This window comes from Gorilla gorilla, chromosome 9, assembly GCF_029281585.2.
Source record: "Gorilla gorilla gorilla isolate KB3781 chromosome 9, NHGRI_mGorGor1-v2.1_pri, whole genome shotgun sequence".
Classification (NCBI taxonomy): Eukaryota; Metazoa; Chordata; class Mammalia; order Primates; family Hominidae; genus Gorilla; species Gorilla gorilla.
The window spans coordinates 67584779-67597685 of record NC_073233.2 but is presented as its reverse complement, the minus strand read 5'-3'; positions in this window follow the sequence as shown (position 1 = coordinate 67597685).

The window sequence follows — 12907 nt, the reverse complement described above, 5'->3', positions numbered from 1 at the left end:
GCAAGTACCTGCTCTCTGGTAACAGTCTGGCTCCTAGGAGAAGGAGGTGTGGGCCACACAGGCCCAGGTCCTCATTTCAAACTTATCTATTAGGTAACTCTGTCTATCCCAGAAAAAGGCCAAGACTGTCACTACAATAGAAGGAAATCTCAGGGGTGGTGAGCAAAGTGCTCTCACATAACATGTTTATAATATGGGAAAAAATAGAACAATCTAGATGTCCAACAATACGACAATGGACAAACTCTGGTGCATCCATATGATGAGATACTTAAAAGTTACTAAAATTCATGTTGAAGATAAATTCTTACCGACATGAAAAGACGTTCATGATGAACATGAATAAAGTGAGTGCATGAAGTGAATGAAGGCAACTCCAAGTGAATGAAGGCAAGTACATGACGACATTATAATATTGTCCATGCTGGAGTGTCTCAGTGGTGATCTCTGTGTGCAGAATTATTGGTGATTGGATTTTTTTTGTTTGCCTCTCTGTTTTCTAAGTTTTAACCATTCAACACATAATAATTCAGCAACTGGAAAATGGAAAAAACATTATTTTATACAAAGATTATTTCTGCTTGTTTAACAATAAATTGGGCAACCAAAGAGATTTCTCTCTCTCTGTGTGTGTGTGTGTGTGTGTGTGTGTGTGTGTGTGTGTGTGTGTGTATGGGAGAGTTCTGTCCCCAACCTTTTCTCTAATAATAGAAACTGAGGAAACAAGCCTAGGGAGGAAACAAAGAAAACAAACAGAGGGAAATCACAGATTTGTTTCATATAATGAAAACCTTGTTTTAGCTACCTATCTAGGACTTAATTGCGTGTGTGTTCATCTGTATTGGCAGAGCTAGAGACAAGGAAACGGCTTCAGAAGTTGTAATTCTGTTTTGAAGAAGTGCTTTATTTATTTATTTATTTATTTATTTATTTATTTATTTATTTTTGAGACAGAGTCTTGCTCTGTTGCCCAGGCTGGAGTACAATGGCGCGATCTCGGCTCACTGCAACCTCTGCCTCCCAGGTTCAAGCAATTCTGCCTCAGCCTCCCAAGTAGCTGGGATTACAGGTGCCGATCACCATGCCAGGCTAATTTTTGTATTTTTAGTAGAGATGGGGTTTCACTATGTCAGCCAGGCTGGTCTCGAACTCCTGACCTCAGGTGATGCACCCTCCCGCCTCAGCCTCCCAAAGTGCTAGGACATATATATCATACGTATGATATATAAGCATATATACCATACGTATGGTATATAAGCATATATATCATACGTATGATATATAAGCATATATACCATACGTATGATATACAAGCATATATATCATATATATGAGTGCATATATATAAAAATACCCATTTTCCAAGACTTATTTCCATTTTTTAATATGTTTCCAATACATTTTCCAGCTTGTTTCCATTTGTCATTATCTCACAGATTAAGGATTTCTACTCTTTTTTTGTTCATTTGGAGACTACTACACAGTTTAAGGATTTTTTTTCCAAGCACTGCTTCTCTTGTTTCTCTTGCCCATAATTCTCATGTTACAGTCATTTAGCACCAGTAAATCATCTAAGAAGAAACAGTTCAACTGGGTGACTTGTTAATATACAGTACCTGATTTCTTTTAAAAAGGTGGTAACAATGAAACAGAATACCCCTGAAACAAAGCCACAGCCTACAACCAACTAATCTTTGACAAAGTCAACAAAATAAACAATGGGGAAGGATATCCTACTCAATCAATATTGCTGCCATATGCAGAAGAATAAAATGGGATCCCTACCTCTCACCATATACAAAAATTAACCCAAAATGGATTTAAGACTTCAAACTATAAGAATCCAAGAAGAAACCCTAGGAAATACCCCTCTAGACATTGGCCTAGGCAAAGAATTTATGACTAAGCCCGCAAAAGCAAATGCAACAAAAACAAAAATTGACAATTGAGACCTAATCAAACTAAAACTCTTCTGTTCAGCAAAATAAATTACCAGCTGGGCACGGTGGCTCATGCCTGTAATCCCAGCACTTTGGGAGGGTGAGGTGGGCAGATCACTTGAGGTCAGGAGTTCAAGATCAGCCCGGCTAACATGGTGAAATGCCATATCTACTAAAAATACAAAAATTAGCCGGGCATGGTCGTGGGCACCTATAATCCCAGCTACTTGGGAGGCTGAGGCAGGAGAATCACTTGAACCCGGGAGGCAGAGGTTGCAGTGAGTCAAGATCGCACCACTGCACTCCAGCCTGTGCAATAAAAGGAGACTCTGTCTCAAAAAAAACAAATAAATAAAAATAAAAATAAAAACAACCAAGGAAAAAAAAGAAGTTACCAACAGAGTAAACAGACAACCTACAGAATGGGAGAAAATATTTGCAAACTCTGAATCCAGCAAAGAACTAATATCCAGAACCTATAAGGATCTTAAACAAATAAACGAGAAAAAAAAAACCAATCCCATTAAAAAGTAGGCAAAGGACATGAACAGAGACTTCTCAAAAGAAAACATACAAGCAGCCAACGAACATATGAAAAAATGTTCTACATCATTAATCATCAGAGAGATGCAAATCAAAATCACAATGAGAGGCCATATCACGCAAGTCAGAATGGATATTATTAAATGATCAATAAATAACAGATGTTGGCAAGGTTGAGGAGAAAAGGAAACACTTATACAGTGTTGGTGGAAATGCAAATTAGTTCAGCTTCTATGAAAAGCAGTTTGGAAATTTCTCAAAGAACTAAAAATAGAATTACCATTCAACCCAGAAATCTCATTACTGGATATATACCCAAAGGAAAATAAATGGTCTGCCAAAAAGACACCTGCACTCATATGTTCATCACAACACTATTCACAATAGCAAAGACCGGAATCAACCCAGGTGCCCATGATGGTGGATTGGATAAAGAAAACACGTTACATACAGGTCATGGAATACTACATAGCCATAAAAAAAAAATGAAATCATGTCCTTTGTAGCAGCATGGTTGCAGGTGGAGGCTGCAATCCTAAATGAATTAACGCAGAAACAGAAAACCAAATATTGAATGTTCTCACTTATAAGTGGGAGCTAAGGCTGAGGGGAGTGGCTCACACCTGTAATCCCAGCATGTTGGGACGCCAAGGTGGGAGGACTGCTTGAGCCCAGGAGTTCACAGACCAGGTGGGGCAACATAATGAAATACTGTCTCTATGAAAAATTTGAACATTAGCCGGGCATAGTAGCACATGTCTATAATGACAGCTACTTGGGAGGGTAAGTTGGGAGGATCACTTGGGCCAGAGAGGTTGAGGCTGCAGTGAGCAATGATCACACCACTGCACTCCAGTCTGGGTGACAGAGCAAGACCCCATCTCAAAAAACATAAAAAATAAAATAAGTGGAAGCTAAACATTGGGTACATATGGACAGAGAGATGGAAACAATAAACACTGGAGATGAGACGGGAGACAAGGAGTGGGGCAAGGGTTGAAAAACTACTTATCAGGTACTATGTTCGCTTCTTGAGTGACAGGCTCATTAGAAGCCCAAACCACAGCATCACACAATATACCTATGTAACAAACCTGCACGTGTACCCCCTGAATCTAAAATTTTTCTTTTAAAAAAAAAGGATGGATGCGGCCGGGCGCGGTGGCTCACGCCTGTAATCCCAGCACTTTGGAAGGCCGAGGCGGGCAGATCACAAGGTCAGGAGATCGAGACCATCCTGGCTAACATGGTGAAACCCCGTCTCTACTAAAAAAACAAAAAATTAGCCGGGCGTGGTGGCGGGCGCCTGTAATCCCAGCTACTCGGGAGGCTGAGGCAGGAGAATGGCGTGAACCCAGGAGGCGGAGCTTGCAGTGAGCCGAGATCGCACCACTGCACTCCAGCCTGGGAGACAGAGCGAGACTCTGTCTCAAAAAAAAAAGGATGGATGCTCACAGATTTGGAAGATGAAGCAAATACATTTATTAAACACTGTAGTGTTTCACTTGGAAATTTAACGTTTACTTCAATTTTTATGAGGGGAGCTTTATGGAAAGATGCATTTGTATTTATTATGCACTCAGTTTTATGTTGGGTAGTAGTAAACTCTCACAGGAATTAATGAGAAGAAATTTGTAATATGATAACTGTTTTTCTTCATATTATTTCATATGATTATAATTAAAGGGAGTTGTTACACTTTAATTCATTCTTCTCTATTACACTCAGTACATTAGGATAGAGAGCTTATTATAAGCAGTATACATATCTCAGAGAATACAATTTATACTTTGAAGTTAGAATGCAAATTTTAACTTCAAAAAATAAATTAAATTTTAAAAATAGAAAGACACAAAATTACTGAACATACCAAAGAAAATCAGTACTGAATATGCATAGAAAGTACCTATCAGGAAGAAACCTAACATTACCTCTGAGGTTCTTCTGGTCATTATTTTACTGCCTCTACTCACATTTTTCTCATAGTCTCACAAGCAAGGATCATTTTTGCTTAACAATATATCTTCACCACCTAGCACAGCACCTGGCATAAATATTTATATTGAATTAATTAATTATTTTAGTTCAGAAAAGATTAAGTTACTATTGGAAAACATAGTCTACAGATACAGTGTGAGAAGAAATCTAATCTTGGAATCAAAAGATTTTGAGTTGTCACTCCTGTATTTGCTCACAAACAAGCTGAGTGACCCAGACGAGTCTCTAATTAACTCAAAGATCAGTTTCTTTATCTATACTCAGAGATTTGGCATAGAATCATCTCTAAAATTCTCTTTATTTTTGGAAAAGTCTTAAGAATTGTATTCTCTGAGATATGTATACTGCTTATAATAAGCTCTCTATCCTAATGTATTCAGTGTAATAGAGAAGAATGAATTAAAATGTAACAATTCCCTCTAATTATAATCATTTATATGTGCTCATTATTGCATAATACAAATGCCCAAGCACGCATTTGGTTGAGGTTTCAGTGTCTATAATAAGCACTTTGTGACCTCTACTGGACATACACGGTAAAGTCTCGTATGAGCCCAGGAGTTCGTAGATCAGCTGGGGCGACATAATGAAACACCACACCGTCTCTATGAAAAATTTAAACATTAGCCGGGCCTAGTAGCACAGATCTATAGTGACAGCTACTTGGGAGGGTAAAGTGGGGAAGGGTCGATTGAGCATAACTATTTTGTGAAGATGCAGAAAAGAAAGAAAGGAAGATTGCTAGCAAATACTTTCCCTCCATTTAGGGATTGTATACAATTGCACTTGTCTTTCATTAGATGTGTGAATAACCTATATAACAAGTATGTGGTTGAGGTACACTGTTGAGGAACTGGAACTAAATATCTGACACCTCCAGTCGCCTCAAACTGAGATCCTGCAATTCTTTGAAATAGCAAAAGCCTCAGCTTTGTCAGAAGTGCAAACGGTTCTCAGATTAAAATGAAAAAAAAAAAGAGAGGAATGAGAATTCTAGCCAAGAAAATGAAAACGGAGAGTGTGGACTTAATTTTATCTTGAAGAACAAACATGTTAAACATAGCCAGTATGTTTTTTTGCAGAGTGCAAAAACAAAGAACTTGACTGAACAGATATAAAAATGTGTAATAAAGTGACAATGACTAAAACAATGTAGCACCAGTCTCAGAGCATATGAATGGAAGAAAATGTCAAAAGGAACTCCCGAAAGCTGTGAGAATTTAGTACATTATAAAGTCACATATTAAGGCCAGGCCCGGTGGCTCACACCTGTAATCCTAGCACTTTGGGAGGTTGAGGCAGGTGAACTATTTGAGGTCAGAAGTTCAAGACCAGTCTGGCCAATATGATGAAACCCCATCTCTACTAAAACTACAAAAATGAGTCAGGCATGGTGGCATGCGCCTATAATCCCAGCCACTTTGGAGGCTGAGGCAGGAGAATCGCTTGAACCTGGGAGGCGGAGGCTGCAGTGAGCAGAGATCACGCCACTGCACTCCAGCCTAGGCAGAAGAACAAGATTCTGTCTCAAAAAAATAAAAAATAAAAATAAATAGGCCGGGCGCGGTGGCTCACGCCTGTAATCCCAGCACTTTGATTGGCCGAGGCGGGTGGATCACAAAGTCAGGAGATCGAGACCATCCTGGCTAACACGGTGAAGCCCCCTCTCTACTAAAAATACAAAAAATTAGCCGGGCATGGGGGTGGGCACCTGTAGTCCCAGCTACTCGGGAGGCTGAGGCAGGAGAATGGCATGAACCCGGGATGCAGAGCTTGCAGTGAGCCGAGATCGCGCCACTGCACTCCAGCCTGGGCGACAGAGTGAGACTCTGTCTCAAAAAATAAATAAATAAATAAAGTCACATATTAAATGAGAATTTTCAACTTTGAGAAAGAATTATGTTATATCCCTACCTCTGGCCTTTATAAGCAGTATCAATATATTTTGAATTATCAAAGTAAGTCAAATATTAATATTATTATTAATATATTTGACTTATTCTTTTTGTTTCTTTCTTTTTTTTTTTTCTGAGACAGGGTCTTACTATGTCGCCCAAGCTGGAGTGCAGTGGCACAATCACAGCTCACTGCAGCCTCAGGCTCCTGGGCTCAAGCAATCCTCTTGCCTCAGCGTCTCAAGCAACAGGGAGTACAGGCATGAGCCTCCAAGTCTGGCCAATATTTTATTTTTGTAGAGATGGACTCTTGCTGTTTTGCCCAAGCCAGCCTTGGACTCCTGGGCTCAGGCAATACTCTCATCTCAGCCTCCCAAAGTGTTGGGATTACAGGCATGAGACACTGCACCTGGCTGAAAGTCAAAATTCTTAAGACTATTACTGACAGATTTTACTGCATAAAAATTATAAATGGTTCTACTTCAAAAACAATCAAGATATATTGAAAACTGAAAAAAATGAAAATATACAACCAGCTGGGCACAGTGGTTCATGCCTGTAATCCCAGCACTTTGGGAGGCCAAGGCCAGTGGATCACCTGAGGTCAGGGATTCAAGACCAGCATGGCCTATATGGTGAAGACTCATCTCTACTAAAAATACAAAAATTGGCTGGGCCTGGTGGTGCGCACCTGTAATCCCAGCTACTCAGGACACTAAGGCAGAAGAATCACTTGAACCTGGGAGACAGAGTTTGCAGTGAGCTGAGATCACCCCACTGCACTCCAGCCTGGATAACAAGAGTGAAACTCCATCTCAAAAAATATAAATAAATAAAAATAAAACATATACAACCTAATAGGAGGTAATATACTTAATAAATAAGCAATTTTGAATTGATAAGAAAAAAAGCAAAATAATTAAAAAATGGACTAAGTATACAAGCAAATCACACATACAGAAAACAAATAGACAAAATATGTGAAATCAAGGACATGAGAAAAAATTTGACATCACTTATCATTAAGGAAATGCAAACTAACCTACAATCAGTATGTAGGTTATATTAAGTAAAATTCAGAGAACGTCATCAGAAATCAACTTTAGTTTACTACTGGTTATCCAAATCAACTCTGTGAGGCTGGGTTGGGTTTGATTTTTTGTGTGTGTTGTTTGTTTGGTTTTTGTATTTTCTCATTACTCTCTTATTTAAAACATAAAAATTAAAAAGTTGTGTTGTCACTTCTAATCACAGAAAACATTCTCACTTCAGGACCTAAAACGTCTAATTCTGTGTAACAGTCACAACTCTGAATTCCATTTAAAAGAAAAGTGACTCTCCTCCCCCAGCTCGGCCCTGCTTCAGACAGAGATATAATAGTAAAAACAAAATGGGGAGCATGGGGTGAACCTGTTTCCTCATCTTGCACTTTTACTAATCAGGTAAGATCTTTCCTATCCCCAGTCTCTCACTATTTACGATGCCTCTGGGATGGTGGCACCTGATGTGAGCTGAATAGGATCCTTCAAAAAATATATCATCTTGAAGACCTAACCCCTAGCACTTCAGAATGTAACCTTATTTGGAGACAGTATTTTTACAGTGGTAATCAAGTTAAAATGAGGTCATTAGGATGGGCTCTAATCCAATTCGCTGAAATTTGCATTCACACAGACAGACATATACAGAAGAAAGATGATGTGAAGAGATGTCGGAAGAAGACGGTCATCTCCACGCTAAAGAGAGGCCTGGAAAAGATCCTTCCTCACAGCCCTTAGAAGCAGCAAGCAACCCTGCAGACACCTTGATTTCAGACTTCCAGCCTCCAGAACAGTGAGGCAATAAGATTCTGTTGTTTAAGCCGCCCAGTGTGTGGTACTTTGTTTTGTGTTCGTTTGTGTGTTTGTGTGTTTGTTTGTTTGTTTGTTTGTTAGAGACAGGGTGTCACTCTGTTGCCCAGGCTGTTCTTAAAGTCCTGGACTCAAGCAATTCTCCCACCTCAGCCTCCCAAAGTGCTGGCTTACAGGTGTGAGCCACTGTGTCCAGCCTGTGGTACTTTGTCATGGCAGCTCTAGGAAACAAATACAGCACTCAGCAGTACTTTCCTTCTTAAAGAAGAATTCATAAAGCACTCATGAGAGAAAGAGGGTGCTTTAATAGTGATATCCTGTCTCTAAACAAACAAAGTACCATACACTGGGTGGCTTAAATAACAGAATCTTATTGCCTCACTGTTCTGGAGGCTGGAAGTCTGAAATCAAGGTGTCTGCGGGGTTGCTTGTCACTTCTAAGGGCTGTGAGGAAGGATCTTTTCCAGGACCTCTCTTTGACATTCTGAAGTACAAGGGGTCAGGACTTCAAGATATCAAATGTTTCACATGCACAAACACACATGCACACAGACACACACACACACACCTGCTGTGGATCTCTCATCTGCTGTTCCCTTGATGCAGGCAAATTCATCTCTGCTGAGTTGTTGGCTGGTTGCACACGATTCTTCCCTCAGGCCCAGGACATCCATCATCACACCTACTCCACCTTCTTTCTCCCTGTCTTTGATGCAGTTCTGTTGATGTAAGAAACCCTACCTTGGCACTCTACACTGGAGTCCACACCTAGTCATGGAGTCCACACCTAGTCAACAGGACATGCATGCCTTTGCCCCACCATCAATGGAAATGTGGCTACTTCACAACTGCAGCTCTCTACTTTTGATGCCACAGGCAGCTTCCACCAGCCTCCAAACATATCATTTTCTCAAGCCAGTGTCAAACCCCAACGCCCACTGTCCCTTAAACTGCAGAAGAGTTATATTAAACTCTCTGAATGATCTAGAAATGTCTTTCATTGGGCTTGATGGAGCACCCCCCAACCCTTGCCATTGAAGAGGGGAAGGCATGAAACTCACAGTACAACAACAACTGTGTTAACGAAATCTTTATTATAATCTCCAGTCTCCACTTCCTTTCTTGGCTTTTCTAGTGTTTTTTACAGGCTGGCAGAGAATGGGCAGCTAAAAATAGCAAAGCCAGTTCCTACCACCTGCTGCATAAACTGCCTAAAAGGCCCAGCACCTCACTTTGAAATGTGGAGATTACCTTGTGTTCCCAAGCAAAACTGAGGCAGAAACAATCGCATTTTAACATCCTGTTATAAATGTAACACTGAGTGGTGTTTTTCACCTTTCATATTGGCAAAGCCATAGAAAAATTATAATATCCTTCTTTAGCAAGGGTGTTGATCAAGAAAACACTCTGATAGGCTGTTCATGGAGGCCAATTTTGCACAACTGTATAAAGTCAAAAGACATAAAATGAACATTCCCTTTGATCCATAAATTTCTCCTTTTGAAAGTGCCCAAAAGAAATACAAAATAACAAAAATGTACAAGGCTGCTTATTGCAGCACGGCCTATAATAACAGATTTGTAAGTAATTTAATTGAGCAGCAATAATGATTCATTATGATGAACACATTCATAGAAATACTTTAATATAACCCATGAATACTGAGACAGAAAACAATAAGATTAATTGGCTTTGTTCTTTCTTCTTGGTCACACAATTAAAGAGTTGATGCATTTTTTGCACCTGTTGACTTAATAGATGAGAACAGCTGAAATGGCTTTCTTGTAAAACTTCAGTAACTCTTCCAGTTGAGACTGAATTTAATTTACCTTGAAACCTCTGGAATAAGTGTAGACACATTAATTTTGCTCATGGCACTATAGTAGATGCTCAAGAGATGTTTGTTGAATGAATAGACACTTGAATGGAAATCCCAGCTCTGTGCAATGATCTTAATAATCTTAATGATTTCTGTGTGTTATATCCACCATTATCATGTACATAATAGGATTCCAGTAAAATAATCTATGTGTATGTGAAAGTCCTTTGTAAAGAGTAAATCATGCTAATATGTTAATGGTTAATATTTTATTAGAGAATATTGTTTTTTGTTCTGGCAAAATCTATGGTATCATTGCCCTTTTACAAATGCTCTAAAGCATGTAGAAGCTAATTTTTTTTCTTTTCTTTTCTTTTCTTTTTTTTTTTTGAGATGGAGTCTCCCTCTGTCACCCAGGCTGGAGTGCAGTGGCACAATCTCGGCTCACTACAACCACTGCCTCCTGGGTTCAAGTAATTCTCCTGCCTCAGCTTTCCGAGTAGCTGGGATTACAGGTACGCACCACCACACCCAGCTAATTTTTGTATTTTAGTAGAGACGGGTTTTACCATGTTGGCCACGCCGGTCCCGAACTCCTGAGCTCAAGTAATCCACCCACCTTGGCCTCCCAAAGTGCAGGGATTACAGGCGTGAGCCACCACAATCGGTCCGTAGAAGCTAAATTGATGAGGAAGCTAACATTAACAAGTCCCTTGAGGAGCTCTGCACACTTGGAGTGAAGAAGTTTCAAGGTAATTTATTATGACATTATGGTTACATTTTGATCAGCAAAAACCCAAGTGGTGTATTAAAAGATAGTGTACATGCACATGCATGCATACACAAACACACACACACAGAGTTTTTTGAGGAACTTCCATCCCATTTTCTACAACAATAATGTACTAATTTTCATTCCCACTAACAATGTACAAGAGTTACATCATTTTCTCCACATACTTGCCAACGTATTATCTTTCATCTTTTTGATAATTGCCATTTTAACAGGTGTGAGGTGATATCTCATTGTGGTTTTAATTTGCATTTCCCTAATGATCAGCGATGCTTAGCATTTTTGCATGTACCTGTTAGCTCTTTGTTGGTCCTCTTTTGAGAAATGTCTGTTTAGGTCCTTTGCTTATTTTTTAAATGGGTTATTTGTTTTGTTGCTGTTGAGTTGAGTTCCTTATACATTTTTAATATTAACCCCTGCTGTTTAATTTGTAAACGTTTTCTCCCATTCTGTCTGTTGTCTCTTCATTTTGTCAATTATTTCCATTGCTGTGTAAAAGCTTTTTACTTTGATGTCATCCCCTTTGTCTATTTCTGCTTTTGTTGTCTGTGCTTTTGAGGTCATTTCCAAAAATTCATTCTCACACCAATGTTGTGGAACTTTTCCTGTATGGTTTTATGAAAGAAAAATATCCTGGGCCCCCAGAATCACTAATCTAAAGGGAAAAGTCAAGCTGGGAACAGTTTAGGGCCAACCTGCCTCTCATTCTAATCAAAGTCGCCCCTCTACTCACTGAGATAAATGCATATCTGATTGCCTCATTTGGAGAGGCTAGTCAGAAACTCAAAAGAATGCAACCATTTGTCTTTTATCTACCTGTGACCTGGAAGCCCCTTCCCCACTTTGAGTTGTATAGCCTTTCCAGACTGAACCAATGTTCATCTCACATATGTTGATTGATGTCTCATGTCTCCCTAAAATGTGTAAAGCCAAACTGTGCTGTGACCAACTTGGGTACATGTCGTCAGGGCCTCCAGAGGCTGTGTCACAGGCACGCATCCTCAACCCTGTTAAAATAAACTTTCTAAATTAACTGAGACCTGTCTCAGATTTTTCAGGGTTCACATTTTGGTAACCACAGGGGGATTCTGAGTGGAGGTGCCTCTTACCTTTGACAAATCTATCGGTCCTTGGTACCAGCATGAGCTAACTTTATGGCTCAAACCAAAAGGACAATTTGCTGAGGTCTGGGAGCACCCCCTCCAGAGAATCCCTGATCTCCCAAAATTTGGTCAAGATCTAAAGTTTATTTTGCTGTATAAACCCTCCCTTTTTTTTTTTTTTTTTTTTTTTTTTGGAGTTTTACTTGCTTCCAACACAAGGAAGGCAAGTTTTTCCTGCTTCCATAACAATGGAAGGTAGGTAACTCCTTTATGGAATTTGAGCTACTTCCAACAGGGAAGATGAAGGGGGTTTTTTGCTGCTTCTAGGATAGTAAAGAGCAGTCTTCAGCCTGAGAGCCATCCCTGGGTAAGTAACTGAATTGGGATTTGTCTTGGATAAAGTTAAAATTAACAACCAACTGGTCTTAATTTCTCCTTAACATTAGAGTGCTCAGTGATCACATAAGTTGTGCGATCCCTTGTTTTGCTTAACTGGTTTTTGTTGCTGTTGTTGTTGTTGTTTGTTTCTGTTTTTGTTGTTGTTTCAGTCTTTTCCCACTGGGTTTGACCAATTCTATTCAACTTGATCAAATCCAAGGGAATGTTCCAAATTATGGGGAACGAGGCCTCTGAAGTGGCTAAATTCCCATAAAAAAAAAAGAAAAGATTTTTTATTTTGACTACTTAAGGAGCTTTATTTACATAACAAGGCCACCTTTTTGCTAGCCAGGCCAAACTGAAAGAGCAATGGCTGTACTTCTGAAAGAACAGAAATACAGTAATAAGATTTAAAAACATCTATTTTAAAAGGAGCTCAATGGTTAAAAGTCACCCTAATTAAAAGCTAACATCCAAGATGTGTATATGTATGTGTGCATGTGGATGTGTTTGTATTTAAAAGGCCCTCACATTTTTGTTCTGTTTTTCTCCTAGGACCCTGTCTTTTTTTGAGCAAAAGTTTTTTCC